Source organism: Austrofundulus limnaeus, unplaced genomic scaffold (genome assembly GCF_001266775.1).
Source record: "Austrofundulus limnaeus strain Quisiro unplaced genomic scaffold, Austrofundulus_limnaeus-1.0 Scaffold1977, whole genome shotgun sequence".
Lineage (NCBI taxonomy): Eukaryota > Metazoa > Chordata > Actinopteri > Cyprinodontiformes > Rivulidae > Austrofundulus > Austrofundulus limnaeus.
This window is the reverse complement of record NW_013954379.1, coordinates 24317-29792: the sequence shown is the minus strand read 5'-3', so window position 1 is coordinate 29792 and position 5476 is coordinate 24317. Positions and strand designations below refer to the sequence as shown.

The 5476-nt window shown below is 37.7% G+C and overlaps 1 pseudogene; it reads right to left on the bottom strand.

Annotated features, from left to right (window-relative positions):
• The window catches only part of LOC106536795 (tubulin beta-4 chain-like), a 5726-nt pseudogene extending 1246 nt beyond the window's left edge, over window positions 1–4480 (bottom strand).
• Window positions 4481–5476: the final 996 nt, after the last annotated feature.

Here is a 5476-nt window from a genome sequence, read left to right as displayed (position 1 = left end):
CCTCAGATCGGCGTTCAGCTGGCCAGGGAAGCGCAGGCAGGTGGTCACCCCGCTCATGGTGGTTGAGATCACCATAGGTGGGCGTGGTCAGTTTCAGAGTACGGAAGCCGATGTCATACAGGGCCTCGTTATCGAAGCAGAAGGTCTCATCTGTGTTCTCCACGAGCTGGTGAACAGAGAGCATGGCGTTGTAGGGCTCCACCACAGTGTCCGACACCTGGAAGAGGAACCAAAGGAAGAAAATGGAACAGGGTTAGCAGGAAGAGGGACAAACATTTAATCTGAACATGTTTGAATGAATTATATGAACTTTAGGTGAGGACACAACACTGAAAGTGCTCATGATGCGATCCAGGTACTCCTCTCGGATCTTGCTGATGAGGAGCGTACCCATGCCAGAACCTGTGCCTCCTCCCAGAGGGTGCGTTAGCTGGAAGCCCTGGAGGCAGTCGCAGCTCTCAGCCTCTTTTCTCACCACATCCAGAACAGAGTCCATCAGCTCAGCTCCCTCAGTGTAGTGGCATTTAGCCCAGTTATTACCAGCTCCACTCTGGCCTGTGACAGAAAATTTAAGATACAGTAGTGTACATGTACTTAAAATGTGTAAAACCACTACTTTTTAAAAGTAAAATGTTCACCAAAGACAAAGCTGTCAGGTTTGAACAGCTGACCGAAAGGACCAGACCTAGAGTCCACAGTGCAAGGCTCCAAGTCCACCAGAACTGCACGAGGAACATACTTGCCTCCTGGAATAGAAACAAAAAAAGCAGAAATGATCGAATGCTTTTGAAAACAATGACCCCAAAAAGTATAAATGTTGTTCTACATGCATATAGTTGTGTTTACATGAGTCTGTAAAATACATGTTTTTGTTTTACTGTGAACCTAACCATTCAACATTCTTCAGTTTCACTAACTGGGTATTTATTATACACTGTATGCAGCATTAAAACAAAAAAAACTAAATTAATTAGTTCCCCAATCCTTAACTTGTCTAAATGAAGAGCTATAGTGGAACATAACAAAAACATGCTTAATTTTTTTAACCATTAAAAGTAACTTTTTATGCATTTTAATTGTCACAAGTACAGTAGTTACTTGGATGTATTCTGGAAACTTTAGAACTCTTATAAATGATAGCAGATTRGGACATCTTAATCAAGTACCGTAGTTAAAAATGCTTGGCAAAACCAAATTAAACCTGTAGCCTCGTAATACACGTTGATCCRYTCCAGCTGCAGGTCGCTGTCCCCATGGTAAGACCCCGTGGCGTCAATATCATGCTCATCACTTATCACCTCCCAGAACTAATTAAAAAGGATCAGAACAAAAAACATTTAAAGCAGACTGACTCCAAACACAAGCTAAAACCAACGGTGATAGTGGCTCTTTGAGTGTATCAATGGTCTTGCCCCAGAGATAGTCTCCAGAATGATTTTAAATCAGCAGCACTGGAACTGCAACTAGAGGTGCAGTTAATGGAGACTGCAAACCTGCAAAATAGAAAACATCATTTGGTCAATGTTCCTTCTCTTTTTGAGGCCCTCGGAACAGTATTACCATCAGCAATGAAAATGTTGACAGATATTAAAGTTTTGAATTCTCAGGTGAAACATTGGCTGAAACAAACGCAAATATGTGAACACTTAGGGAAACCAGCCTAATTAGTTGGTTGTTTAATTTATTTCTTAGGCTTGCCTTTTTTCCCATGTATTTCTTGCCATTAGTTATAGATCAAATAAAATAAAATGAAGCTACATAAGCTAACCATTAGCTTATGCTAACGTAAGCCTAACATTTAACACTAAATTAAAATTAACATTTAAGACTTTGCTGTTGCTGTATTTGTCAGCTATATGTACATTGTTCTCTTTTTCATCAAAATATAGAGATGTTTACAATAGCCAAATGACTTGTTTTTGATTTGCGACGTTAAATCTAACCCGTTTGACCATAAGACAAAACTAACCGTCAGTTAGCATTTTGCCAAGCCAGCTAATATTGCTAAAATGCTAATAAAATAGCTAGTGTAATACACCGGTTAATCTTAGTGTCCTGGCCACCATAGCCCACTCATGTATTATTTTCTAGTAATAATTATAAAGAGAAATAACCGTTACTAAAGCTAACCAGTCTTAGAAAGGTTAAATCCAACTAGCTTCGCATAGCAAGCCACAATCAACCGTTAGCTTTTTAGGCTAACTTTATGCCGCCTTCAATGTATTGGGGTAATTTTTGCAGTAAAGTTTTTCTAACCTTTGCTCCGATTTGGTTGCCGCATTGCCCAGCCTGTAGATTTAYGATTTCTCTCATTTTTCTCTGTTTAAAAATATCTAAATCAGCTAGAGGACAGGAAAATGCGCACACTCTTCACTCTTTGAATGCAAAATTGAACCGAAATGGCGGGAATACACCCTAACTGTTGAAACAGATTCTATTAGACCAACAAGATGTCAATCAAAGCAGGACGAACGTTTGATTGGTTCTGTTTATAGTGTTCGAATTTAATTGGACAGTTAGTTACGGATGGGGAGGGGAAAATGTTACGTAGTTTCTCTGTGCGTAGCATGGATTTGTAGTTAGAATTTTCTCAATTTTAAATGCATTTTATTTTGCAAACATTTTATCAAAAGTAATCTATCTGAACTGTTTACTATTTGTTTTTCAACCTTGCGCTGACAACGAAATGTTTGATGTATCTCTTGTCCAGCAGGTGGCAGGCTTAACACACTGCTACACAAGCATAGAGTTGGTTCTTGTAAAATCTAATAAAAAGGTTAACATTTTATTCATTTTTTTACACTACAGAATACACTACGCTTAACACACTGCTACACAAGCATAGAGTTGGTTCTTGTAAAATCTAATAAAAAGGTTAACATTTTATTCATTTTTTTACACTACAATTTACGCCATGAGACATACATTTTAATTGGGTGAAGGAATTATGTTACTTATTTAAAAAAATATTTACTACAATCACCTGTAAATAATCACCTGTAAGACAATGAAAAAAGTGTATAGACCACCAATTTATTTGAACTTGTTTGTTTTTATTAAACTAAAAGTTGCACATTTATCAGAATGTTATGCAGTTAAACTAAGTGACACCTTCCAAACAGAGAAAATAAAAAACTGGAACAAATTCTAAACAGGAAGCAATAAACATTTGAACAATTTGACTCCAACAAATCAGAAAAATCTTCAAGCCCTGACTAAGGCTGAATAATAAACCCATTTTTTAAAACTTCCAAACAGAAAAAAATAGAACATTCACATTCCAGGRAAACAAACATTTGAACATTTTATATCAAGCAAGTCAGAAAATATCTGAGACTAAGAAGGAAGGGGAGGAGAATAAAGTTTACTTTGAAAAACAGAGCAACTTACTGTCAATACAGTAGTTTTACACCCAAGTGCAGACTGACTCTTCGAAAAATGTTTTTTGAGAAAAACAAACAACTAACCGATAGGATGGTAAATCATCCAGGGATCATGAGCAGATCGACATAAAGGTGTTGAAGGCAATGCAGAACTGATGAGTAGTGAACAAGAGAAGGAATATAAAGGAACGAGCTGACGAGAACATGGGAAACAACTGGATTAATTAAAGTGAACAGGTGAGACTGGCTGAGAGATTGGAAGAAATATGGAGGACGGAACCTTTCTGCCAACCGCCATTACAAACAAAAGAAGAAGAACACTGAGGGAGAACATGAGAAATGGAAGGAGACACCGAAACAGACAAGAAACAGGGAAACACAAAAAGTWAATAAAMTAAACCATAATAGGTCACCAAAACACACAGACAGGCAGGGCATGTTRCAATTTTCCCTTTGAATGGAGACCTTTACTCAGGCTACTTTTAGAACACYAGTCGTGTTTAAACTTAAATAAATTTGGGAAAACAGCGTCACACTCCACCGGCAAGACCGCAAAACATTGTGCTACTATAGCTACATGTAACAGGGACTGAAGAGACACCCATCGTCCCCACATGGAACAAGTATTTTTGTCACTTTTCCCAAGCTAAGATGCTAGTTAACAGCTGGATTTAAGCGATGGGACAAGCTGAACTGTCTCCACAGTTRGAGCCTGTTTTTCAGCAGTGTCACCAATGAGATGTCACATACGTTTCAAAGCAGCAAAGTTCATCTTGATGTGGAYAAGAATTTTGGTGTGGTCGCTCAAGTTGTGTACACAGGCATGGGTTTCCTGTGAGAGGAAAGGTTAAAATGCTCTATCATGTGGGGAAGCTCTGTGGTTTCAGGTTTGCACACCAACAGCAGTGACAGGCTGAACAGTCCTGCGTCCGAAGGCCCGTGACAAAAGCAAAACAAGTTAGGACTGTTGAAAATGAGATGTATGATGAAACTTTATCATAGAACAACAAAATTAGAAGAACTCATACATGATGACATCTAGAAGTCAGAGAGAGTGAGTGTTTGAGTAAATGATGATTAATTCTCACCTCCTCCATGCTGCAGGATCCTCAGCACCTGCTCCCAGACCCAGGTGTGAGTGTGTTTGATAAGCAGGAGACAGATTTAACTCTGTCGTTTGGTGCCGTCCTTCCATCTTGTGAAGCTACACCTAATTAAAGCTATTTTAATGTTTTATTCCTGTCTCTTTGAATTATTCCTCTCAACCTACAACCTCACAAAGAAACTCTAAAAGAAGTTATTTGGACAGCAGAAGCTCAGATAACTCAAATCAAGAGCTCTGGGGAGTTTTTTTTATTCTTGTTTATGACTGAGGTTCATTTCAGATWTAAAATGAAAACAGGCTAAATGTTAGAATCTCATTTCCATATTTATAAATGGTCTTGTCATTCAGGGCTGATGTGTCACTCGGGCTTGCAGTAATAGAGCTGCCTGGAGATTACATGAAAAGAAAAATGGGCTCATTTACTTTTGTAATTTGCCCCCAGTTGTTTGGCAAACCTTATTACATTATAGCTCATCAGCCAACCATAGAATCATTTTCCTCAAGTAAATTAACATTTTATGCCTCCTATGCTGGTTATTAACTTACTTTGTGTGCTCAAAGTTCAGTTAGTGTCCACAAATGCAACAAATGAAGCATGCAGAAATAACGACGCTGTGTTTTTTTACTTTTATTTAGAGAGTAAATAATCACATAATAATGACAATAGTATACTCAAATGAGACACGAATAGCATCAGTTCAACTACATCAAGTCAGACATATGAACAAGTCCCTTCGGAAACGGGTTTTATCTCCAAAATAAAAGCACACAATAAAAGAGCAAGTTACAACCTTGAGCATAATTAGAAATCCTATACAATTTTTTACATTTATGTTAATTGTATTTCTTTCAGGCAGTCTGAACTCTTTGAATTTTGTGCTTTGATTTTGCATATATCATCAACATCAAGGAAAGATTTATTTGAAGATGGATTTCTTATTTGACCTGCTCATTTTGTTTATTTAATAGTATTCTGTTACAACTTCTT